General features: G+C 41.8%; 1 protein-coding gene across 18 annotated transcripts in view; it reads left to right on the forward strand.

Annotated features, from left to right (window-relative positions):
- Positions 1-26,075, forward strand: part of ptprsa (protein tyrosine phosphatase receptor type Sa) — a 251,267-nt gene that overhangs the window by 23,892 nt on the left and 201,300 nt on the right. For 17 of the 18 annotated variants that reach the window (XM_039811969.1, XM_039811978.1, XM_039811973.1 and 14 more), the window contains exon 2: positions 21,466-21,515. The exons of the other annotated variant lie outside the window; for it this stretch is intronic. The gene's annotated coding sequence lies outside the window, so the exon portion shown is untranslated. The remainder of the gene's footprint in view (positions 1-21,465; positions 21,516-26,075) is intronic. 18 annotated transcript variants of the gene reach the window in all.

Consider the following 26,075-nt stretch of genomic DNA (forward strand, 5'->3'; position numbering starts at 1 on the left):
GGGCGTTTATTAATAAAAGCTAGCTGTCTTTAGTCGATACCCCTCCATTCAGCACAGAGGTTAGCCAAGAAAGGAGTTGAGCTCAGCTTTTAATCTACTATCCTCTGGAATGTAGCCTTATGGTGATAATGTCTGTCTGTGTGCATGTTTCTGCTCGTGTGCAAACACCTGCGTAGGTTGGTATACATCTAAATGTCCATTTTTGTGTGAGAGTGCATACACATCTGTGTGTGTGTGTGTGTGTGTCTGTGTGTGTGTGTGTGTGTGTGTGTGTGTGTGCTGGAGATGGAGACTGACCACACAGAAGGCACATTAATCATCCCTGGTTTTTTTCTCCCTCTGCCTCATGTAGTGTGTGAGTTGAGGCCTGATGGATGGCTCGTCTCTCAGCTTGGATTCCAACAGAAAGGCTGTAGTCTATCGACAGTCCAGAGACCCTTTGGGGGAATCCCCAGATTAACCCACAGCCCATACATCTCTGGCCCATGCATTTGGACCATTATTTACAGTGTTGTGTTTATGTTGAGAGCAAGAAAAAAGTCATAGTTCATGCTAGACCACGTACCTGACTCCATACCACAAATTCATATAATAGGTGCAATTGCCACCGTCTGTGTAACAATGGCTGGTCTTTCTATTTTCAATTAGTAAAAATGCAAGCCGAGGCTAAGTAATCAAACAATGATTTTTAGGGTCCTATATCGAGTTCATGATTTTTTACGTCAACATGTTATTTTCTTTACCTTTAAATGCACTTTGTCCTTTAATTTGCTAATGTTGTGTCCTGTTTGCAATGGTGGGAGGAGTAGAACGTGATTGGAGTTGCATGCAAGTGAACTAGCACAACATAATATATTTGAGTGGAAATTGAGTACTGTCGAGGAGGACCATATCTGTTCTCAGAGCACTGTCACTTATTGATGAACTTGTGAATATTCAACATGTGCAAGTGACATGTATGCTGGAAATGTGCATTTTTTGACTTTGATGGTGTGGGGTCTGGAAACAAGTTATTTATTTGAGTAAACAATCCATGATACTTTATCACTATTCATATAAATAGGAAATATTATTTGGAATTGCTAGTTTATGCAATTGTGTTAATGGCTTTAACAGACTTTGCTACGTTTTGGTAGCAGTCGTATTATTACATGTAGAGGTCATGAAAAGCTACAGTGCAAAACCATCATCCACACTTTCAAACTACAGAAAAGATGGTGTAGCAACAAGTGTTGCACTTTTGAAGATATTTTGCCTCCTTGTTGTGGCACGAGTGCAGATATAATTTTTTACGTTAAGTGTTGAAATGAAATGCTAAATTACAAACAACATTGCTAATGGATTGCGTATGGCGAGCATCTTCATGCAGTGTATTTGTTCTATCATGAAAGTGTAATTAAAAAGAAGCAAAGTAAATAAACATACCAAAGGTTTTGATCTTCCTCTCCATTTTCGTAATAAACCAAATTTTGTGGGTTTGCTATCTTTAACAATGCAATGAGTCTGCCCACCTCCCCTCCTGAATTACCAGTCTAACCCAGATCACTAAGCCATCACCATGTCACATTTACATTTCTTTTGCAACCTCGAAATTTATCCCTTAAAGAAACATATCATGTCCTTTACTCTTTCACTTTCCTCTCATCTAATTATGCTCTCTTTGATTATGTCTTCCTCCTCTTTTGATATTGAAAATTCACCTGTCAGATGAATAGTAGTAGTAGAGTAGACGGACACATACACAACAAATACATATTTTCTACTTTCCCGGACAGTCGATTCATTCAGTGTCACTGTGGCTCTGAGCATTGGACATCTTTATATGCTTTGTCATAGTGGTGTTGTTGGAATTTCAAGCACCAACAGGCATTGTAAATCAATCTAGAAAAGAACATCAGCTAACTGTCCTGAATGCAAATGCCTTTCCCTTTCAAAAACAAAAACGGATAATCATTAGGACATGATGCTGATTGTCCTCTGTCACTGTATGCTCTGCTAGGCCAGCCATCAGTTTGAATTATTAGACACCTTACTCTACATTCTTATGGCAATCCAATTTATCCAAACTTTGTTTTGCGGTTGATTGCTGCAGGAATTTTGGGAGGTGAAGTGTGTGATTGGCTTTTGATGCTTGATGTCAACTGTTAACATTTGCCCATTCAGACCACAGCAAAGTAGTGATCAGTGCTGGATATGCCAGCATGTCTCTAGTTTGATTTCTTGAGGTTGTTACTCTGGGAATGTTTAGTATTGTGCATATATTTTACATCCTGCCATCCTCTTTCCTCTATGTCTCTCTTCCAAATTCAAGAGAAGATAGAGGGCAGCTGGGTTGGGTTTCTGAGCTGGCCAATGCTACTGTTTGACCTTCGTTTGGATTATTTGCAGCACTGGTTGCTCCTTGTTGTCTGACAATAAATAATGCAGAGGCAGAATTAGCTCCCCTCTTTTCTGAAGTGAGAGAAAGAAACGGAGACAAGGAAGTAAGGCAGAGAAAATTGTGAGCGGGGAGAGGAGCATTGTTGTGTTATGACTGTTTTGAGAGTCACAATAAGAAAATATAAACCGCAAGAGAAAAAAAAAAAAACCTAAAGGGGAAATGGAGAAAGAGAGGCGGCTAGGAATTATAAAAAAAGATGGAAGTAAAAAGGGACAGGAAAAAGGAAAAGAATATACAGATGGACGTGACTGTAGCATACCTATCCTGTTTTTATCCCCTCTATGGCTGTCTCTTGTCTCTTAGTAACTCAGCGTTGTCATTCACCTAACCTTGGTGGCAGAGTGGAAGGGTTCTTTGCGCCTGCCAGTTGTTCTTGGCACGGCAAAGCGAGGGAATAAACCTCGGCGCTTTCATGATGAGTCGCTTAGCAGATGTCTGATGAACAGCTCGACGAAACTTCGATCTCCCAAGGACACAGTACCTTTGGGATCTGTGGTGGGATGTGCATGTTTATGTGTGTGTTTGTGTGTGTGTGTGTGTGTGTGTGTGTGTGTGTGTGTGTGTGTGTGTGTGTGTGTGTGTGGGTGTGTGTGTGTGTGTGTGTGTGTGTATGAAGAATCTGATTTTGAAATATCAAATCAGATATCAGATGTCTACAGATATTTGGCTTGGTGGCCCCAGTGCAGAGATAGAAAAAAACAAAACTTTTAGTAAATAGACATACAATATCTGATACACAACAGTACATGTACCATATTTCAATAAAATTCCTATTAAAAATGCACCACAGCCAGCATTTTATAGCAGTGTGTGTGCACATATAGCTCACTGTAACCCAAAAGATTATGTATGAGCATAACCATATTGGGAAGTCTAATATTTACAGTAGAATTGTGTCCTGCCTTCATTGTATAGGTAAATGGATGGTGACAGACGCTTGTGTCAATGCAGACTGACACAATTGATTGTGACGGTCTGGGTCGACGTGTCCTGAGAGCAAAAGAACGGCCGTCTAGATTTCCAGAAGGAGATGAAGAATATTACCCCCGGGATGTCTCAGCCTTGAACATAATCGAGCCTGTCCACTGCCAAAGTGGATGGACTGCTCCAAAGAGAGTTGAAACAAGGTTAGAATGTGGATAGCATACCAAATGCTAACTGTATGCAAGGAACAGCAGTTACTTCCAGTAATAACAGCAGGTTAGCTATTGTTGTTGCTTAAAATAGGTTCAAAACAAACATGGGATAACATTATGAGTTTGCCTTTTCATCTTAATATTTCTAAATATAGCATTTTTTTTTTATATAACAACTCTTTGAAACGGTAACCATTTTTAGGTGAAAACACCCCACTGCACATGATTTATTGGACTACCTATAAAACACAAGGATCCAGTTTGTAAAAGTCTTATAGTGTTACTAGAAAAAAATAAAATATGAAGTAAATTTTTACTTAAATAATTTGTAAAGCAATAAAACAAATGTAATGCTAGTAACAAGAGCGTTCATACTTTCCTAATCAGCCTATAATGTTGATTGCTGCAGTTTCCAAATCACAAAAAAGCTAGGGTTCTCAGGGGAAAAGATGTCCCAGGATCAAGATAAGCAGATATTGTTAGCTTCCCTGATCTATACTCAACTGCATGAAGTGATTCATTTGATTCAAAATGTCAAACTCACATTTATCCATAACATTGTAATACCCATGTATCACAATCCATACCATAACTTCATTGATGAAATGACATTGAATCATTATTCTCCACTCAGGATAATCTCTGAAAAAATGTAATTCAAGTGGAAGTCTTTCAAGTAGCTCTGCGTGCATTTTGGAGTATTTGGCAAGCTGCTAGCCGGGGTTAAATACCTTGTTCCTCCATTGATGTTTTTGCCCGTTTCACTGGCATTGGTGGGACTAGCGTAATCATTTGATTGAAATGCAGTGGCTGGTACAAGAGGTCAGAAACGGGGGTTAACAGCTATCGTGATTAAGCCTCATTCTACCCGAGTGTGCCTATCCATTGGAATCAGACCAGCGTATCCTACCAGGTGTGAGGTGGCAAGTACGCAAAATGCTTAAACAGCCTCTTGTACAGGCATTTACACCCTGACTCAGAATGCAAATTGGTCAGGCTTTCAAACCAATCTGTATCAGCGAAATGAGAGGGGAGGGGGGGCATCAGGACACTCAGGCATTGACACAAATACACATACACACCTCACTCTCAAGGTCAGGCAGTATTGGCAAACGGTAAGATAAAAGCAGCCCTGGCAGCCATGAAGTAGTCTGAGATAACATCACATGCAGCACTACATGAAACACAAATGTGGCTATGTATTTATTTATATTGGTGCTTTTTTATGAGAGCCTGTCTTCTTTTCATGATATTGAGACAAATTGCGGTGTGGCCATGAAAGCTCCTCCGCTGATTAACTCTTCGCGGATGGCTTTTTATCTGTTGGCATTTGATGTACGACATCTTTGTAAGGGCTACGGTCGAATGCAATCACGGGCCCTTTCATTGCAGGGGCCCCCCTCAGATTGCCTGCAAGTTCTCGAGGGAGGCCATCCTTTAGAAAATATTGACTGTTGCACCGTGTGCGCCTGTGTGTGTATTAGGAGGGCTGCTTTAGAACGAAATTGCAAATGCCTTTGTGTGTGTGTACATGCATGTTGTGCCTGTCTGTCTCCATGTACTAATGGAGAAATAGGAGGAGAGAGCCACCCAGAGGACAAAGGTCACTTGTCTTGTTAAAGAGAGAGGAAATTCCATTTTCCTCGAAACATTGCTCCCAAATTTACCCGCTCTCCTGTCTCTGTGTTTTTGCCCTCACTGTTGATAGCCTACACTTACACAAACCTGAGGAGCTCCCAAGCTTTCAAGGAGTTACAGCTCACTTGCTGCATGCTTATCTTTCAGCAAGGCTTTCTTCTATCAACGAGGCAGGCTTTCCCTCTCTTTTTAACATGCCTCAATGAGTAACTACATTAACTTTTTTATGGGAAGTTTAAAACATTTTGACCAAGATCTCATCTTTATCCTCATTGATCATGAATTAGTGAGGAGTAGTGGCAGGGCTGCTTGAGAGCGGGCAACTTCCACAAAATGTTACTATCTTGTCCCATATCTTTCTTCTTACACTGAAAAGCTTTGTATGCATGTATTTCTGCACTTCTCTTTAATACTGTACCTCGGCCATAATAGGTGCTCATATCAGGGATAGAAAGGTTCTTGTGGCTTAGCTTTTCATTTCTATCTACTCATTACTTATAGCAACAACAGAGTGCATGTTTATGCATGTGCCTACCGTTTATGTTTTAAAACAAAAAAGTGCAAGAAAAAGGGCATTGAATAGTATGAGTTATCGCAATTGTTTTCAAGCCAGTAGCTAAGTTTACAAGGATTTGCCAAACTTAAGGATAGCCTACATGGCAAACGTTTTAGCTTGTTAACAATTCACTAGGAATGTAACGATACACTCAACTCATGATTCGATACGATTTTAAGTTCATGATATGATTTTCTCACGATTTTTTTAATAGAATGAGCTGCAGACAAATGACTGAAAAATATTCCTTTATTTATAGAAACTGTGCAAAAACAACCAATGTCCTCTCATCAAAAGTGCAACTGAAATTGTATTTTATCTTAAATAACAAAAATTTTATAAAAAAAATAAAGATTAAAGACTGGCTTGTTTATTGCTAAGGCCATATGGTCAAATTTTTATTATTTATTTAAAATGTAATAACAATAACAATTGCTGTTAAACGACAAAAGAAGAAAAGCTAGATTAGATAGACTGCGGCAGTAGCCATAGCGTCTCAAAGTGCAGCTAGTCTACACTGTGTCTTCAGCTGCAGATTGTTGTACTTTTGTCTCGGTGTTGGAATCCTTTTCCAGTGATATACAGTCACGCTTTACACTGTTTAGCTGTCAGCATTTTAATCGTATTTAAGCCAGCTACTAGCTAATGGTAGGCTAATGTTACCTGCTGTGTAAGGTATCTAGTGTCATGCCCTAGGCTGTTTAAAAATCCCCTCGAAATAAAAAAAAAATCTGGTATGATCTTTACACATTTATATCAGTTTAAAACCGATTCACAAAGCATTGTTACATCACATCCCTACAATTCACTTTTTAGCTTTAGTGTGCTGTGGTTGTGTAAAACAACAACTGTGGACAAAGCAAGTGTAAATATCGCTTTTTTACTTTTTACTCAAGTAAAAAGAACAACGTTACCTTCACTTCACCTGTTTCACTGTCTCCACTGTGGCCTCTCTGCTCTGCTGTGTGTGTGTGTGTGTGTGTGCGTGCGTGTGCGTGTGCGTGTGTGTGTGTGTGTGTGTGTGTGTGTGTGTGTGTGTGTGTGTGTGTGTGGGCATGCGTGGGTGTGTGTGTATGTGCGTGCTAAGCCCAGCCCTCGGTCAAACACGCAGAGGAGAGGACAGAGAAGCTTGCGCAACCACTAATGACAGCATGAGGTGATCTAGAACTCTCATAGTTTTTTGTGAAAAAAAACAAACACTTAGGCTCTCACCTAAGGCAAAAGGCATCCTGCTTCTTGAAGAATGCTCAGTGGGATAGTATGTAACTACCTATAAAGGTCACACTTGTCATGCTAGTCCCATATGCTGTAATTGAATATCAAGTGAAAGTAACATGAGGAGTGTCAAGGGTTAATCTATTGTTTGGGTTAAGGTTTGAAAAGGGTCACGTTAAGCTTGTGGTTATGCTGGAAAAAAATGGATCAGAATTTGACTAATGACTGAATTTCTTTGTTTCCAACAATGCAGCAACATGGTAAGGGAAAGTTTGTAAATTCATATTTTTTGCTATGCTTAAATGTTTATTAACGCTTCAGGGGATAGTTTGGAGGAGCCTACACAACCGCTAATGTTCCTCCATCAGTATGTCCTTGAGCAAAACAGTAGGGCTCTACCTACTCTCTCGTTTTACTTTACACATGCCGTTTACGGCCAAGAGTCAAATACAATTGAATTGGAGTGGAAAGACAGTTGCATTTCCTGAAATGAAGCCTCAGACAGCTGGTGTAGATATATTTTACAAAGACACAGTCACTAGCTAACACACATTAATTCCCACCAGTGCTATGAGCTTTCTGCTTGAATAACAGTAATTATCGCCTCAGTCTTGACGTGGAGACACAAACACTCTTGATGTCTTTGTTTAAACTAAAGTGAGAGCCCTGCCTCAATCGCCCACACAAACACTGCAAAACACTGTTATCTGGCTAGATGTGCATTTTGTGTGTGTGTGTGTGTGTGTGTGTGTGTGTGTGTGTGTGTGTGTGTGTGTGTGTGTGTGTGTGTGTGTGTGTGTGTGTGTGTGTGTGTGTGTGTGTGTGTGAGATCTCAAAATAAATTATAATAGGCAATAGTCATTTTTTTTCATTTGCATCTCTTCTGGATTTTTGTTACTTTACAGAGTACATTGGGGAGAAAATCTCAGAGTTATATAACTGTGTTTGCATGTACTGGTATAGTCTAAACATTTGAATCAAAATGAGGCCATTGCATCTTTATATATACATAAGAGCCACCAGTGATTGTCATCCTTATTGGGGAACTACAAGTGAAACTGAGAAATTCTTTTTCAAAATGCTGCAAATCCGTTTTTGTTTATCAAAAGATATAGCCTATCCTAATATCTAATATTTCCATATACTAGAGTATATCTCTTTTGTACTGACACCATCTAGCCTTTAAGGAGCACTATTGAACTTCTGGGCTATCCTTGGCAGGCACTTTTCAAGTATATTTTTTATCTGATTATAGAACAAACATTTTGACCCAAAAAAGATTTTAAAAAATCCCCAGATTGTTGAAAGCACACTTAACCTCACATTCCAAACCATATATCAGGTCCATCCATCCGGTGTCTCTGGAGGAAGGTTAGAGGAAGGCTGGACAGGAGAGCAAGGTCACACCCTTACGATGCTGCTTCTGAGCTTGGGCTAAAAACATGTCTTTGCCCTGTGCAGAGTGGGATAGTATGTCATGTGGTGACTCTGCCTCGCTTAAACCATGTGAGCATGTCAGGGGAAATTCAAGGTCTTGCCCTTTTTAACCATGTTTCTCTGCTCTGGGGTAACAGCCCTTGGGGTAGATAATAATGGAGTAATCCTCTTATCTGTTGCTGCTCCCCTCACCCTCACAGATCATTTTCCTTCTGCTCTAGTGTATCATTCCGAGCTGGCACAGTACTGAATGTTTTGAGTTTTGTGCACAGTTTGGCTCAGTTCAGATTACACTGGTGAAATCCTATGAAAATGAGAATTTATGAAACAGTTTTCAGAGAAAAGTCAGATTATATTAATACTGTACCACACCAAAAGCAATAGAGCTGCCCCTCTAAGTAAAGTAATTCAAATATATGTAATTAGTGAGAGGAGAAATGTAATGTAAAATGTAATTATTTTGAAAATGGAGAAGCTGAAGACTCCTGGTTCCTGGGGGACAAGTATTTTTGGTGAGTATGTCATTGATAACATGCAGCATTCTTTATTAAAATCATAAAAGAAACTCACTGGCACACACGCACTCAGTAGCTCACAATATATCCTGAAAAGCTACACACATTGGCAGACATATTGGCGCCTCCGTCCAGGCTTGTTGGACACGGTGTGTGAAAGGTGCTCTGCTGTGTGGTTGGTGACAAACACTATTTCTGTACTCGCTCTCAGACAGAGAGACAAGCAGGATGTGGAGGAGATGAACTCTTATCAAACTGTCCTAAATACCACCAAGGGACACAAACCACACCTAACATTAGCATGCTGCGTTCTAAAGCTGTGATGCCTTTGGGCCACCGGTCCGCAGCTACTGAAAGGTCATGTGAAACATGAGAATGTTTTTAAAGCTGATGCATAGGATTTTAGTTAGTTTAGTTTTAGTGTCATCATTGTTTTTTTTTAGGGAAGGTCAATTTAGCATGAATGCTCTTTTTCAGCAATACTTTTGCAGATAGATACCCAAATATCAAATGTTGTACACTAACTGACTGCTGTTTAGGCAAGCTGCCTAAACAGCTTGCTGTTTTCTTTTTTTGGAATTCTTACTTAATCTGAGCAAAGACTTGGTAAAACTGGTCTATTATTATTTTAAAAAAACTTTGCAAGTGTTGCCTTGGCTGCTCATTATTTATATTATAGCTGATTGTTTAATGCAAGTTGTTCCTTACACTTTACAGCATCATGCTATGCTGAAGAAAGTGTTGTGCAATTACAATGACTCTTGTTATTGTGTACATATCATGGAAAAACACAGCTCTATCTATAGTATATTGTAGCTATTAATTTTAGCTGCTACTATTACCACTTACTATTACCCCTTAATTACCACTCTCCTGTTCAATCTAAAGGTGTTTGAAGGAATCTCCCAGTTAGCCAGCTGACTGTGAGATATATGCACTTATTCCCTCTCTATGCAAACATTGTCGGGTTTATATTACCCGACAGTGATGATGGGTTTTGAAGAAACCTATCCTGGTGTGATGATAGCTTTCAACAGAATGGCAACACTAGCTCTGTGTGTTAAAAAGTAAATGAAAGGCCTCTCTCAAAGAGCGTCAAAGAGGTGCTGACTAAACTCTGTTTAGATGAACTTGCAATTTCCCACATGAAAAGGGAAATTGCATTCCCATAGTTGGATTATGAACTGGATTTGTACTGGAGCAATATCTAAGAGCCAGGGGTAAGTTTTTTTTAAAAGAATTTACCTGAAACCTTTACCAAAAACAAAACAAAAACCTTAGTTCACTTAGTCGCTTTGTAAATATACATCGTTAAAATGTCAAACGCAAACTGTCTTTTTGCTGTTGAAGTATCTCTTTCTGTGTGCATAAAGTTTAGACAAGTGGTGACTGCAATTTCATCACTTTTAAGACCTAATCTGGAAAAAATACTTGTAGGTAATATAAGTGAAAAGCACTCTCTTGCAATAGTATTTTCAACATTAGTTTAACAATGTTATCTAAACCAACTAACTAATAAAGCTTGGGTAATTAGGCAAACTTTCTTCTGTAAACGGCCGTTGGATTTTGCACAGCCACAGTACTTCCTGGTGTACCTTTTAACAAGTTTTAGGATTTCACTTTTGAATTCTAAAAGTTGAGTTAGCAATTGAGTCAACCCTTATTTTATCATGTGGTCACTCAAATTTCTTGCCACAAAGGACTCTGTTGTGAAGGTGTGTCCAGCAGAGTCACTGTATCTTACTGTCTCAGCAATGAAACCTCGTACAAAGTGACAGGGATGACTATTAATCCCTTTAGATGGGTCCTAAAGATTTTGGATCTCCTTATGCTCATCGCCAGGATTTTCTTATCATACCCACAATGCCTTTATGTTCTCACCAGCACTTTCTCGTTGTACTCAGCCAGGGTGTGATATCGTATCACATAATAGAATCTAATAGAGGTGGGCGACAGGGGGACATAGGGAGATGTATTGTTTGTTGAAGGAGGAAGAGTGGGGCCCATTTGTCAAACTGTTATCAGTAGCATCCCGGAGTCAATAACAAGACTGGCTGAGCATTGACAGACAACCCTCCAATGTACAGTGAATCTGGATTTTTTTCACCAGACATCAATGTCTATGCATCAGCTCCATATACAGTATATTATGGCATGCTTTTGTCAGGGATTGAGGAGACACGGAGGGGACACCAACAGGAGTCTAATACCGACTAAATATGGTCTGGATCCGTAAATAGCAGGAGAGTTTAGACAGAACAGCCCCTTCTTTTTTTCAGAGTGTTTGAAGAACCAATATTGAATTTGGAGATAATGTGGCTAAGATGAAACACTGGCTGATCAGACGGCATCCTGCCGCTACTTGTTTAAAGTGCTTTTTTCGCTCTCCTCTCACATATACTCTTTAAAGTGTATTCATATTGAATGTTGGGAGATTCAAATCTTTAAATAGAACACTGGGTGTAGGAAGGGCACTTGTGGAGGAGGAGTGCAAAGAAAAACACGTTGATCTTTGATATCTGAGTTTTACTTAACCTTGCAAAAAAAAGCCTTGATGAGATTCCAGGATCGATAAATCTCCAGGGAGTACAAAAGATCAAATATGGGCTACCTGCGTTCACTTCGACTTTTCCTTCTTATTCCCGGTCCCCTCGATGGCTCTCCTATGTGTGTTCGCCTGTGCACCCCAAGGGGTGTATGCCTCTGCACATTGGCTCCTGTTGCATTTTCAACCCTGCCCGGCAGCAGCTTCCATAACATAATGATCACTGTTTGAGAAAAGTGCCTCCTGGGGATGGAAGCAAAGCTGCGGTTGAAAAATGATGTTCCCACACAATTATGTGAGGAGAGTGTAGGATTCCCCCTCCACTTCTCTGCATCATTTGGTCAGCTGACAAAAGGAAGGAGAAAAATGCTCACTGTTTCTGATTCAAAGTTGTGGTTGTAGTCAGCAAGGTGTGCCAAGTATCACAGCTGTATCCTGCGATCAATGACCTGTCTACCAGGGAGCTGGGATCAATGATTCCCTCCCTGTTCACACTGCAGGCTTCTCTTGTTTTTTCTCATGGGCATGTGCTATAGTTCTGAGCCTAGGTGGTGAGATTAGTTGCAGCAACAATTTAAGGCAGACAGATAAGTGCTAAGTTTTATTTATTTATCTCTGTAATGCAGATTGACTGCAAATACCTCTTTTTCTGTCAGCCAAATTTCCAAGGGCTGCTCATAAACATGTGGTCACAGGCTTAAAAAATAAAAGCGCCTGGCCTCACAGATTTGATCCTTTATTACAGGGTCAGGCAAACATGGCACAGCAAGAGCTAATTTCTGCCAGTTTCGAGGGCAATCGGCTCATCGTGTCTTTAAATCCCTGCAAGGAAGCAGGATTGTACTTAAATAGTGGCTGATACTCTGATGCCTGTTGTGTTGAAGAGGCAGAAATCACAGCTGAGTGCTGTCCTTTGAGAGTTTGAATGCAAGTAAGCAGGGTTTTCCCTTGCTTTTTAGAGCCCTTAGATGCAGATGACATCATACACTCATTTGCATATTGGTGACATCATCGCATGATTATTTGCATGAAGCTTAGTGGTTGTACTTTGCAGCAAAGGGAGAAATTACTAAAGCAAAACTTAGAGGAGAAGCTTGTTACTGAAATGAGAATAGCTAGTCCACCTTAAAAGTCAGTGAGCCTGTGCTGAAGTTGTCGCTAGTTCCGTGTCTGCGAACCCCCTTTACATTAACCAGCAGGTAGCCACGGGAACTTGGCTTGGGCCTTGAGAAATTGTAGCAGTTATTCACAGACACACTACATTGCTACGTTCACAGCTATAACGTTCAGTTTAACCTCATACTTACCGACAAACACACCTTCTTCTTTCTCTCTCTCTCTCTCTCTCTCTCTCTCTCTCTCTCTTTTTCTCTCTTTTTACCTCTCTCTCTCTCTACTGCACACTTGCTAATGTGTGGGCTGCAGCTGGGTGCGCAACACGCATGAAGTGTGTGTGGCTGTGACACTGTTTGTGCCACTGTGTAGGTTACGCTAACCATCATGCAGCACGTCTGCAGAAGACAACGAGCGGACGCCTGTCCTGTGCGTCGGCTCATTGTCCAGATGCATACACATTTTTGTTATTTGTTCATATGCTTAGGCGGTGCGTGAAAACGCTCACCCGCAATTTCCACCTACTGTGGAACGGCTGCAGATCGGCTCCGCTGCCTGTCGGCTCCGTGCTCCGCTGTCCTTCAATACCCACCAGGTGCGGATTTGTTGTGGAATGGCTGCGGCCATGACTGACAGCTGAAGTCACGAGGAGCCACGAGATCTCGCAAATTCACATTTGATCGTGCGATATAATTTCAATTTCAATTTTCAATTTAAATTTTATTTGTAAGGGACAGTGTGTAATTTAAACATAAATGTAATCATTTAATGCATTGCACCAGAGTTAGCCTTAGGCTAATTTGCATCTGTAGTCCCACAGAAAGCACAAATACAACAATTTAAAAAGAAAACAATGCAGGATGTAGTTTCTATAAACAGAACCACACACTTGACTTCAAGCCTGTCTCTGCCCATTATGACGTTTCCAAGGTGTAGTGCAGGGAAATATGATCTGCCGCGAGCACGGTGTATTTTATGTAGAAAATTAACCAGATGTTTAATTTTGTTTCCCGTGCTCGACTTCCTGTCCCGCACAATCTGGCCTGTGCTGAATTGCTGCGGAGCTCTCCGGCGTCCGTCAAAAATAGAAGCTCTACGTATCTGCTCCGGAGGGCTGCGGATCGCCGGAGTTGGGACGGAGTTGGAACGCAGCCGTTCTGCAGCCAGTGAAAATACACACGTTGAAATTGGGGGTTAGGTGCTGCACCTAAGCTGTAAAATGGCAGGAAAACACCCTGCATGGAAGGCATTGTGGGAAGGTGTCCACTGAATTTAACCTGCTCCTCAGATAAGTTTGGGTGTAAATGACTGGTGTTAGATTGCATTTAACATGCAAGCTATTTGAATTTACCGTAGGTTGTCATGGTGACACTAGTGCTATTATGTTGTAGTGATTTGCTTGTTTATAAGTTGTCACCTAACAAAAAGAATTGAAACCAAAAGAAAATGGTGAACTTTTTCACTTAGGATGAAGCTGGCTAAAAATGTGGAAGACAAAATTAGGTGGGTAAACAGGGCTATTGCTGACTTTAGATTTTTTTGCCTTTTCAAGATGAACTTCATTATTACAACTTACACTTAGTTACACCATTGTCTTGCATGATACGCCGCCAGTAGAGCTCAAATTCTAAACTTATAAGCTCTTGTCTGAATGATAATGAGAGGTTTGCAAGAGGGACCCAGTTTCAAATAGGCAGTTGGGGCAAACTGGGAGCTTCTAATTCCCCCTCTGCCTCTTAGGTCTTTTGGCAAGCAGAGAGCCTCTAGAGAGAGAGGTTGTGGGAACGCCATCTTCCTGCTCTCTATCCTAATTCTGCTGCCCAGCACAGTCGGATAAAGGGGCCACCGGCACAGCCTCCAATGTTTCAAGTCTGATTAATCCTCTGATTAGGTTAATCCAGCAATGCTTCAGTGGAGGAAAGCCATTTCCCTCTGGAAAACCTCCTGCTCCAAAAAAGCCAATACATTTTTCTTTTTTTCATATCTTCACTCTGAGGTTAAAGGTGTTAAAGGTCTTTATCAGACCCGTTGCCAGACCTCAGTCTTAAGGGGGGCATATGAAATACATGGGAGGGCACAATTATTATTAGCGTACAGTACGTATATTTATAATAATCATATACTCTTGTTATATTATTCGCACGTAATCATCACGTTAAACATAACCAACAGCAATATGACCAGGTAGCCTATATAGCCTACAACACATTACATAGAAGCAATGTTATGAATATCCATAAAACACTTGACTATACAACATATTAGATGTAACACCAGAAGCATCTCTCAAACATTGCATTTTAAAGCAGTCAACAGAAGGATATGCATTGCTATGCATGTGCCATGAGACACACACGCACGCACGCGCACGCACACACACACACACACACACACACACACACACACACACACACACACGCACAGAGACTTTGAACCTACCGGTACTTTGAGTGGAGGCAGCATGTCCTCTCTTCAGTCCCTCCTGTCATTTCAAGCTGCATGCTTATTTAAGCCCTTGTCTGTAAATCTTAAACCCCTTAATGAAGAAGGTCGCGTCCGATTATACAGATGTGAATTTCCTGCAGGCCTAACAAACTGCGGAGTCCTTTTCCACCGAGTAGCTTACGCAAGCCAGTCCCTGTTCAAATACCAGCTAGAGGAAAATTATCGTTTTTTTTTAACCAAACATTTTGACTGGATATTTCCTCAACACAACCTGTTTGGGTTTGTCCGTCACACCCCCTGATTCAACAGTTAGCTAGTTGTGGCCCAAATGCTGCCCCAGTCGCAGTTGCACTTGACCTGCAGATCCTGCCAGGCCCAGGGTCGGGCTCCACGGAGCTACTAGCATCAGGCTCAGACTGTCGTCCAGGGACTCCTTCTCCAACGACAACATCAGGAGGCGTCGGTGCCGTATCCAATTTGGCAGAGGAGAATGTTGGTGGGCTTTTCAACCACTTACGATATCCATGACGAACTGAAGCGAGTAAGCCGGCGAAAACTCATCCAGCTTTCAAAAATGTGCGGTAACTGTTGAGCGGCTACACTGACATAGGCTACGTCACGTCGTAGACTAACTTTCTTTTTAGTAAGGCCGTGATAGGCTGTAGTGTAGATTCCCATCAATCAAACAAAAATCACACCATTGTTTATTTATATTTTTAATGTTTTAATGATAAAGAATGCAACATTAATGCAACACAAAATTAGCAACTATGATAATATAAAATTAAAGTAATTTTGTTAAGAGGTCTGTGCCTCAAGTGGGGGGGCACAAGCATTTTTGGGGGCGGGCCCGGCCCCCTATAGCCCGCCCATAGCGACGGGTGTGGTCTTTATCACATACCTCACCTTACTTGAAAGTGTTTAAAGTAGAGATCTAGAGCGCTAGAGATCTAGAGAGCTAGAGATCGGATCACCTCTTGATTTAGTTTCTGTTAGTTAAGTCTCCCCAAGACAAATACGTTCTAAACCCCAAGCTCGATCGAGGCTCTGCTCATTGTTTAAAGAGACAAAAGCTAATGAATGTCAGGTACAGGAAAATACTTTACTTTGCGCCACTGGAAGATACAATAGGAGCTATTTCCTGATTTATCACCAGAGTTGAGGCAATGAATAGAATATGTTAATGAAGGGCAAATGACAAAATGCTTTCTCTGGGTTCAGTGTGGGGTTGGGTCTATTAAACCCCCTCGCCCCCCACCCCCTCCGTCCATGGCACAAATGCACGCACACACAAACTAATTTCTTTAGCCCTCTGCTGCTTAATGATCGGAGGACATTAACTTCCCATAGTGTCTCCTGTTTTACTTGATAATGTTTTTTGTAAAGAGTTCCCATTTAATTAGCCTTTTTGGTCCTTACCCATCTCTAAAACACTAGATTAATAGGATGTGCTTTGCTGATGTGCAAGCCTCCCAGGCAATTCTCCGGTGTATTTAATAGTGTATTTTCTTTTTTAAATAATCAAGCATTAGAGATTGTTGGTAATCCTGTTTTTTGGCATGCTGCCTTTGTCTAGGACAAATTAATTTGTTTAGTTTATTAAATGATTTGAGTGATAATCGCTGTGATTTGGATTTGGAGACTACTGACTTCTATACAGCATTTTACTGTCAACCATGAACATTGGAGCTGTGAATTTGAATCTGCTGGTGAGCTAGTCCTACCCCAATTACAAAAGTCTGTACAGGTGTTGATGTTCATTGTGATTCATACTGTAAAAAAAATCCCAGTTCATCTTGGTAGAAGCCAGGTTGAGCACCTAAATCCTAAATTTCTACAAGACGTCTCATTTTAATGCAACAAAAATGTGTTCCGTGCTTCTTGCGGTCAGCGCAGTCGGGGCAGTTTGGACGGGGATTTTACGCAACTGCGGCCTGGGCGACGGTGTGTGGAGGGTCTCAGAGGTGAGCCGTGCGTCTTGTAACAACGTGGACGCCGAGTTGCAATTATTGGCAACAGAAGAGAAGAGAGTCCGTTCTTGGAGCTGCTCTGCCCGCTGCTCTGACCGCTTGACCACAATCAGTATGAACGTCCAGTCGGTTTGCCGTCACCATGTGCACCAACCGCACCGCACCGCACCCCGCACCGCACCAACCATGTTGACATGTGTGTGACTTTGAAGAGTAGGAGGGAAGGCTGGTTGAAACAAAAATTGCCACACAGTTTAATCATACTCAAAGGAGAGTCTTTGGTTCCTGGTGTCACACGGGATGATTCACATAGAGGGAGCAAGTCAGAGTTTGGTGTCTTGACACTTTGACACGCCACGTAGCTGCGGGTAGAAAAACTGTTGTGCTGTGAGATCAAGGCGGTGACCTTTCAGTTACGCGATACAGTCTCTGTAACATCAAGGCCACCCTGCTTCCTCTCCGGATGCAGAGCCCAGAGCAACAAGCATCACTACTAAGTACTTCTGTGACACAACTCTGGTTGGATATCACCCCTTGCAACCACACTGCTTCAAGTTACATTGGGCACCAACCTAAATGGGCTTAAATTTTTAATTTGCGCTGGAGAACAGAGATCACATCTTGGGAGGATAGCATATCTGTAATTTATTTAAGAACCCCACAGAGGGAGAGTTATTTTGGAGGCAGAGAGCTGGAAGGGAAGTATCCGTGTGGCATTTTTTGTTCAGCCCAAGGGGCTTGTAGGTAGACTCCACTCGGCAGTGACCTTCTCGTGATGTGGAGGAGCGCTGAGCATGAACATACTATTTATGTTCTAATCCTCAGGTAAAAACTGTTGAGTGCAGAAACTATTTCACTTCCATCCTGAGGAACAATGAAAGTGTTTGAATAATTGATTTGAAGTTTTGCTAAAACTCTGAATCCTTTTACATTTTACCAGAGAAAAGTGATTCACCAGCTTTGTCACCCCGCAGCTTGTCTCGTTTTGAATTCCTCTTCTGTTTGAAGAAGCACTTCTCTGAAGAGTGCAGTGAAAAGTGCTTACCTTCCCTTGGTCAAACACACTGCCGTGAAATACAAGCTTTGTCGCCATTAATTAAACCGGGCCTGATTAGCTCTGACAGGTGTGGCAGGTGTTCTGTTTACTCAAACAGTGGCAACAAACATGCAATCTGCAGTAATTTATTAAAATCACCATCAAAACTGGCACTTATCCCTGGTGGTGGGGTGTACGCGCTGAAAGTGTGGTAAAAGGGGCCCGTGGAGGCTGCTGGTGGTGGCACGCTATCATGCAGTTCATCCTTAATGAGAGTGGATTAGCGGGGATGATCCGGGCTTTGTGTTTTGTGTGTGTGTGTGTGTGTGTGTGGGTGTGTGTGTGTGTGCATGCGTGCGTGCGTGCGTGCGTGCGTGTGTGTGTGTGTGTGTGTGTGTGTGTAGTGATGGGAGATGACATCATGACTCAAGCCAAAGTCAGTTTAGAAATATTTCCCAGAATACTCCACAATGGCAGATAACTGTAATAATACATTGGATGATTTAGAGTGTGTGTGTGTGTGTGTGTGTGTGTGTGTGTGTGTGTGTGTGTGTGTGTGTGTGTGTGTGTGTGTGTGTGTGTGTGTGTGTGTGTGTGTGTGTGTGTGTGTGTGTGTGTGTGTGTGAGAGACACTCATCTTCTCCGCTCCCCACCAATCACCACGCAGTGCATCAGCCACCTCCTCCCTCGCAGATAAGCATAAAGCTGATTAATATTTCTCTGCAGTGATTTATTCAATCATTTAATTATTTGCGAGCCGCTGCCTGCGAGGGGATAACAAAACATGTTTGTTTATCTTTCTTCTTTTCTTTTAATTTCTCAATATTGTGTAAAGAAGGAGCATCTAGACATGGAAAATTGGAATTAAAATGTTACGATTATTTCATGATTGGACGGCACAGTGTTTTTGGATGCTTTATTGATAATGCTAACCTCTTAAGGCATGCATTTATGAGTGTGCTGCTACTCAGGGCACAATTTATGCCACAGCTAAGAGAGGGTTCGGAGAAGCTTGTGACTTACTGTACCATCCCCTAATTTGAATTTGCATGCTGGAAGTTGAGTCAACATCTGTTAAGGAGCATGTGAATGAGTAAAACTGCTCTCTCCCTTAGCAACAGATGAGCTTCTGTCAAAACTTTGCAATTGAACCAGTGAAGCTGCTCAAAGGCCAGCAGGTAGAGGAGTGTGTCTACTGAGAAGTTACTTGAAAGAAATGTTTGCAACTATGTGGATAGCACATAACAGATAGCAGACAAAAGCATGCATCCCCTGTTCATTTCATCCCTGAACAAGTGAAACAAAAACTCCTGAAGCCTTTGCCTTTCTGCCCTAGTTTTGACCCTGAGGTCAAGTGAACAAGTTGACTTTTAAAACACCCAACAGTCTCAGTTTGATCCGTAAAGACGTTACAATGATATGTTTGCTGTCAGAATGAAAATATAGGTCATTGTCACAAACAGCAAAGCCATTCTTCTACTGAGCTCTAGTCCTCTCGATTTGCGAACACACAGTGCAGTGTACCAGATGGAAATCGCATAGTCAGGCAACAGTTTGAGTAGCAGCCATAAACATGTGGCCTGGGAGATGATTTATAATAATTAATCTGCTGTGTCCAGTCCCAACAGCCTCCCACTCTAAACCCCCCCACCAATCCACCACACACACTTACAACCTCCCCACCCCCTAGCCAGTCAGGCTTGGGAACACAGCTGTGACCAGCATCGGCGCCTTTCCAAACCAATGTCACTAACTTCCCTATTGAAGGACACCGAAGGGGATTTAGTCCGTCTATCTTTCTTTCGCTCCCTGTTAAACCCCAGCACATTCATAATAGAACACGCACTGTACATTATAACGGCCATCATATCATGAACCATTAACATGAGGGCCTACAATAACATTATTTATGGAGGCGTTAATATTAATATCGACCTGTGTGCTGTCAGGCGAGCTGATTTACTGAGTGCTGAAATGCCTGGCCGTGTAGAGGTGGCAGGTGGACTAATTGAATATCAGTCACCACATACAGCATGCCGATAGACACTCTCTCAACATTGAACAGTAACACACACAGATGTCCGAATCTATACATGCAAAAAAAAAAAAAAACGTACACGCATGAGCACACTCCAAACCTAAGCACTAAGATCTACCTTGTGTGTGTGTCAGTGTACATCAGACAGGTCACCTCATAGACTTTTTAACCAATGTTGCATGGCAGTAATTATGACTGGGGCTCTGCTGAGAGCATGTTAGTATAATGGACGCTTTTGCACTTATCTGCACAAAACAGGCCCCCACTAATGAAACTTCAGTCAGAGTGGCTCATTGCTGGAGTGTTTCATCTGAGAATGGTGGTGTTTGAGTGTGTGGAGGTTCTCTGACAGAGCACAAAGGTAAAGGATTAGTTGGCAGCCGTGGAGAATAATGAGGTTGCAGGACAAAGGCACTCTGGTTGAGTGAGGAGTTTGTTTTAAAGGCAACTCTTGACAATTTCAGTGAATTTGAAGGCACTATGACAAAAAGGCTTTTCACAAAGTATTTAACTGGAAACTAGTTGACGCAGGGTTCTCTGGGCATCTTCCAGCAGTGTTGCAGCTGAATCAGGTGCTTCTCAGTTCGAAGACAGCAGACTTCCAAGCATATTTTTTAAATGTGTGTGCATGCATACTGTATGTATGTGCACGCACTTACACACTTTCCTCCTGCAACCGCCGCAAGTGCCACAACTGTCTGCTGCTGCCACTAAGTGAGATTGCACTCTTCTTTACTTTGCAATAACACACGTTACAAGTTACTTTCACATCCTGTCGACAACATGTGACTGCCATGATCAAACATAATATCAAAATATTTACCGTATTCCAGTTGCAAAATTCCCCGCTTGTGAAGGGATTGATCTTTCCTTCAACATGGCAAAAAAAGCAAAAAACACATTATCCGACACAGTACAGCCACTTCAAAAACCAGCCTGGCTAAAATGATCATTCAAATGCTTCTGTACTAAATCTCCTTCCTGAGTTTAGCTGACATGGCTGCTCCAATCCAGCAGTGGCGGGCGATATAGATGTGGTCAACGTGGCCCAAGAAGTCTTCTTTTGCGTTAGCTCCTCAGGCTCTTGAACTGTTCCAGCAAAGATTCCAGCAAAGAGGTGAGCAGGTATCGCAGACACACTCGTACTGCAACTGGGCACCACTGATATGCTACGGCCGAATCCTTCCACAAGTTTAGCTAGCTGACCTCCAACTCTTCGACCTGACGTGATGATGCTGTCACATCAAATTTATGCTTTTTTCATATATTTTCTGACAGGCGCCTTATCATATGCTGTTAAAAATGTATAACAAATGTTCAGATAGCCCAGTAGTTATGGTAAAATATCTAACCACTGTGTTGTTTCACCCCTTGTTAACAGGGGATGGTGCAGCACCCTCAGCACCACCTTTCAGCGCCCATCCTTCCAAGGTAAAAAATAGAGGACTGGAACACACTGATTGACTTGCAGCCCTTAATTGTGCAAACCGTCTATTTTGTCATTTTGCGCATGCTGTTAGACTTTTGCTGCATATTCATGCATTCATCCACACAGTTGGAATGAATGAACACTGGATACTAGTTGTATAAAACAAAGGAAGAGTACAAGCAAGATGTAGACATTTGGTCATTTGCAGTCTTGTGTGGGTCAGAATGTTGCCTGGAGTAAATAGGAATGCATTTGAATGACTAAAGGAGGTTATTATCCAATGAATGTCTCATTATTTCTTTGTCAGAGCCCAAAGGGGCCTCGACTGGTGCCTCAGTGCCTTGCGAAATGCCTTTGAATTGAAACAGTAATTTCCATGAGGTCGATTCTCCTTTTTTACATTTGCATTTTTCGGCATTCAGCCAATGCTCTAAACCAGAGCAGTAGCAGAGACAGGTAGAGACTTGTTGAAGGACATTTGCGCCTACATCAGGAGAGCACCCACAGCTGTTCACAGCTGCACATTGTGACTATTGAATGGATTTTACCCATGACATTTGTGAAACATTCCTTTTTTATTAGAACATGTAGTGCCACCTAGACAGCCTGTTTTGTAAAAAAAAAAAAAACATTGTAAACGTGCTTTAAAACATATTATGCTATCAAAATAAAGGCAGCAAAACCTAGCATAGTGGATATGTACTGTATCAGGGCTGAGGTCGATTACTTTATGAATTCAGTGAATTCCAAGTGCATCTCTCTTTGCAATGTTACGGGCAGAAGCTTAAATTCCTGATAGAGAAAGACAGGCTTAGTGGTACGTCAGAACAATCTTCCTGATATGTATTGTGTGATATAAATTAAACTGAAATTAATTTTGTGTTAGGTCACCTTTAAATATGAGCAAATAAGCTTTAAAGCAAATAATTTTAGTTTCTCTGAATGCGTTTCTATACTGACGAAAGACATTCAAGCATATGTTAAGCAGTTGAATGTGACTGTGACATTGGCACAGAATTGTGAAATCATTCAAAGGTAAATGGTGTCAAAAAGATGGCAACAAAGGTTTGTAATTTGATCACCTCTTCCATACTATGTTTTGATAAATCTGTGATTTTTCAGGAAGGAAGGGTCTAGTGTGTCTAGTGTCTTATTTTGTCTACCAAGGTACCTATCTTTTTGGGAATAACTAAGCTTTAATTTATTTATCATTTTCAAACGCGAGAGAACTAAATTTGGAGTCAAACTTTTTTCGTATATGAATTCACAAGTGTGTACCGTAGACAGCTGCCGAGAGCTCAAATTCTTTATCAGTCACATATAGAAGCAGCATCGAAGCACTATTGTTTCCTCAATCCCCTTGACTTCCCTGATCTCTTCCTGTTCCTGATCTTATTTCTCAACTTGTCATTTCCTCTCTATTCCACTCTCTTATCCTCTTGGCTCGTTCTTTCGTCTCCTCCCCCATTATCTCCTCTCTTGTCTTTTCCTCTCTGCTCATCCTTAATTCTCCTCCAAGTTTCTCCTCTCCCCGCCTGTCTTCTCTTCTGTCTTTTCCTTTGTCTTGTTTGTCTTGTGTTCACCTGTCGTTTCCTCACGGCTTTCCTCTCGTTCAGCTTGTCCCTTCTTGACTCCTCTCTCTTCTTGACTTATCTTCTCCTCCCCTGTCAGTCTGCTCTCCTCCTCCCACCTCCCACTTTTCCTCCCGCTTTTCTCTCTCTGTCACATCCCTTCCTATTGATATCTCAAACTTCACATTTTCCCCCTCCTTTTTCCTCTCACACCTTCTCTGTGCTTCACACCCATTTCCTCTTCTTTCCCTTTTCTCGTCATCCTTTCTGTTCTCTCCTCTTATCCTTATACTCTGGCGACTATCTCGTTTTTAATTGCTTTCGGGCATATCAGTTCTTTTATACCTGGAGAACCATGGTAAGGAGGTGAGTGTGAGGACAGGACAGGACAGGGCAGGAAGACATCGGGTGCTACCATGGCAACATTTTCTTTAGTCAAAGAGAAACAAAATCTCTTTTCTTTTGTCACATCAAGGCAGAAACTGTGTTGACATTTAATCATCTAAGGTTGTTTTACTTCTCCAGTTGCAGACCTGTTGACATTTGCGCAGAGTAGGTCAGCCTTGTGTTTTCTTACTTTGGGCTTTTATATTTTCATGGATGCTCAGTGAGTGAAAGTTTCCTGTTCTTCTGTTGTGAATGTACCCTATGTGGTCACGTTGCTGGAGAGAAAATACATGGACTCATTTCTGAGCATGCATGTTTTCATTTCCCAATTTGCCTTTGCACCATGATGCTTGGCCATCTGTCCCAGCACCGTGACCAAACTCAATGCCAATATGTTGCAGGGTCATGAGAAAACAAACCGGAGCTGCTTTCCACATGAGTGGACGAAGCATAACTTAACCCACGATCCGCGGCAAAAGCAACAACACTGAGCGTCACGCTCTCACCTGCACGCTATTGTGAGGACGCCCGGGCGAGATTTCCACTATCTTGATAGATGTTCATTTCGGATGAGTTTTAGCTTCCGTGCTGTTTGGCCATGCAACCTTTTATTCTGGCTTATTAATGGCGACTCGCCCAGCCAAGGGAGTGTCTCATGCGACGGAGGAAGCGGTAGTGCAACAGCGTGTGTGCAGTGAATAAATGCTGTACATTAAACAAATTCCCCCGCGCTTGTCTTGGCAGCCAGGCGTGTGGGAGGAGGAAGCATTGCAGAATCTGCCTCACTTTCCTCTCTCGCTCACTGACACACACACATGTGCATGTGTATCCAGCCACACATGCATTTATTTCTAGACAAATCTTTACACAAACTAGTCAAACAAGTGCTGCTTGCTTTTAAAACCGACCTCATGCAAAATGATTTAATAGCATACTCTAGCATACTCACATTGTTACCATCATAAACACACACAGTTTCATTGAGCTTCATAAGAACTGCATTTGTCACCATATGCACTCTATATGACATGTGCACAAACCCATGTTGTAACACAAACACGTACACATCCACTCCCTACTCTCCCCTGTACTGCAGTCAGTGTATCAGGGGATCCTTCTGTAGCCAGCCTGTAAATTGACACTGATTGGCCAGCGAGGGCCGACCTGACCCCAGTGGCCCGTCAGAATAAAGGATAATGTTGACCGTCGGCCGTTGAGGTAATAATGCCCATAGAGGATTCTGGGAGACTGTCTACAAGCAGCGTTCTGTTCATGATCCAAAGACGGAGGGTGGAGGAAGAGAGAAGTAACTAACATCGGGCTGAAGACAGATAGATGTCAGTAGAAATTTGTTGACCTTTCCGCTGCTAAACATTTCCTTTTTCATCTCTCAGCAAAAAGTTGTCTTATTAATGTCAAATTTGATAGCACTTTTTGAGAAGTAGCAATTTAGTTTCATAAAATTTAGTTTTAAATGCTATCTGCAAGTGGAAGTTCAATTTCAGCGTTACACCCATATGATGTGAACATCCAGATTTTAATTTCTTAAAGAAGCAGAGCACTTGACTGTAGCAGCAGTCAGCATAATTGGCCTTGTTGATGATATCATAGCATGGGCATTGCATTTGTGCAGGGTATGAATTATGTGTTCTCATTACTTGCACTCTATCTGCATAGTGATTTAATGTCGGTATGCAGAACTTGCATAAATATTGTATTTTTAACTAACGACATCAAGTCAAAACTCTGTTATTTTGACAAGTCTACTGCAACAGGCCATGTAGTGCATTTAGGGAAGCTCTCCCATAGGAGCCTCAGTGTCCATATTAATCGATGATGCCCCTGTCGTACATGCCAGCATTGATATCATGTCGTCACTTAGAAGGCAACGCTGGGGGCAGGGTAATGATGAGCTCCGCTGACCTTTCACTGGAGATAACCTTCCTCAGCTGCTCAGTGGAGGCTCCCTAGGGTGGACTCATGGCCACCCACAGCTGCAGACCTGACCCGCAATGTTGACCGAATATCGAGTAATGCTGTTGCAGTAGACATGGCCTCCAGATGCATAGAAACCCACACAAGCCCCATGCACCCTTACATGTACAGAAACAAAAGAGTCAAAGTCGATTTACAGTATGCAATCCTATTTTAGTATTTGAAATTACAGAATAACTACAAACAAACATGAATGCACACTTAAACAAATTGCTATGGAAACCATCAACTTGTGGATCTGTACATGCAGTATATGACTAATTATCCAAATGTCGACCACGCTCATAGACACACCCAACCAACCACCCACACACACACACACATACACCCACAGATTTGGACCAGGCTCATTAGAGATGTGAAGGAGAAAATGAAAAAAATAAATAAATAAATAAATAAATAAAGGAGGGACTTCATGCAGATTTGCACTCAACTGCTCTCAGGCAATCAGCGGTAAACCTCCTCTTCGCCCGAGAACTGTCGTCCTGCAGTCACAAAGGGCAAGGAGGAGAGAGAGAGAGAGAGAGAAGCTCATCTTAGAGTTTGTCGAATTCCCCCACCTACCATTTGAGGAGGCAGTTCATTTAGTAGTCCCTTTCATTGATGTTT

Source organism: Perca fluviatilis, chromosome 9 (genome assembly GCF_010015445.1).
Source record: "Perca fluviatilis chromosome 9, GENO_Pfluv_1.0, whole genome shotgun sequence".
In the NCBI taxonomy this organism is placed as follows: domain Eukaryota; kingdom Metazoa; phylum Chordata; class Actinopteri; order Perciformes; family Percidae; genus Perca; species Perca fluviatilis.